We start from the raw sequence: 498 nt of genomic DNA on the forward strand, positions 1-498 counted from the left end.
TTTTATGTAAAACATAAAAAAAAAAAAGAAAACAAGAAGGCCAGCAAAGGAGCAGCATTTACCACTCTGTGATGTCTGACAATAAAAGAAATATGACCAGTTGCCCCACTGTCCTGTCACCATGCCTTCCCTGTCAGGATATATTGTCCTCTCAAACTGTGAGCCAAAATAAACCCTTTCTAATCTGCTTCTGATGGGCATTCTGTCATAGCAATGAGAGAGTAACTAGTATGCCTGCTCCTCACACTAATTCCTCGAAGTCACTGCAATACATGAAAGGGCAGATGAATCTAGGAGACTCGAGGAAAGAGAAAATGTCACTCATTGCCCAGGAGAAATGGCACAAGAGAAATTCCTATTTTAAGGTATAAAAATATGCAAAATGTCTCTGTGGATATGAATAAGAGGGCAGTATATTTTTGCCTGTAATTGAAAGACACTGCCTTGGTCAAAATAATTGAACCTCTGGGAATTGATTCTTGTTCCTGCCCACATTTT

This window comes from Mastomys coucha, unplaced genomic scaffold (genome assembly GCF_008632895.1).
Source record: "Mastomys coucha isolate ucsf_1 unplaced genomic scaffold, UCSF_Mcou_1 pScaffold20, whole genome shotgun sequence".
Taxonomy (NCBI): Eukaryota; Metazoa; Chordata; class Mammalia; order Rodentia; family Muridae; genus Mastomys; species Mastomys coucha.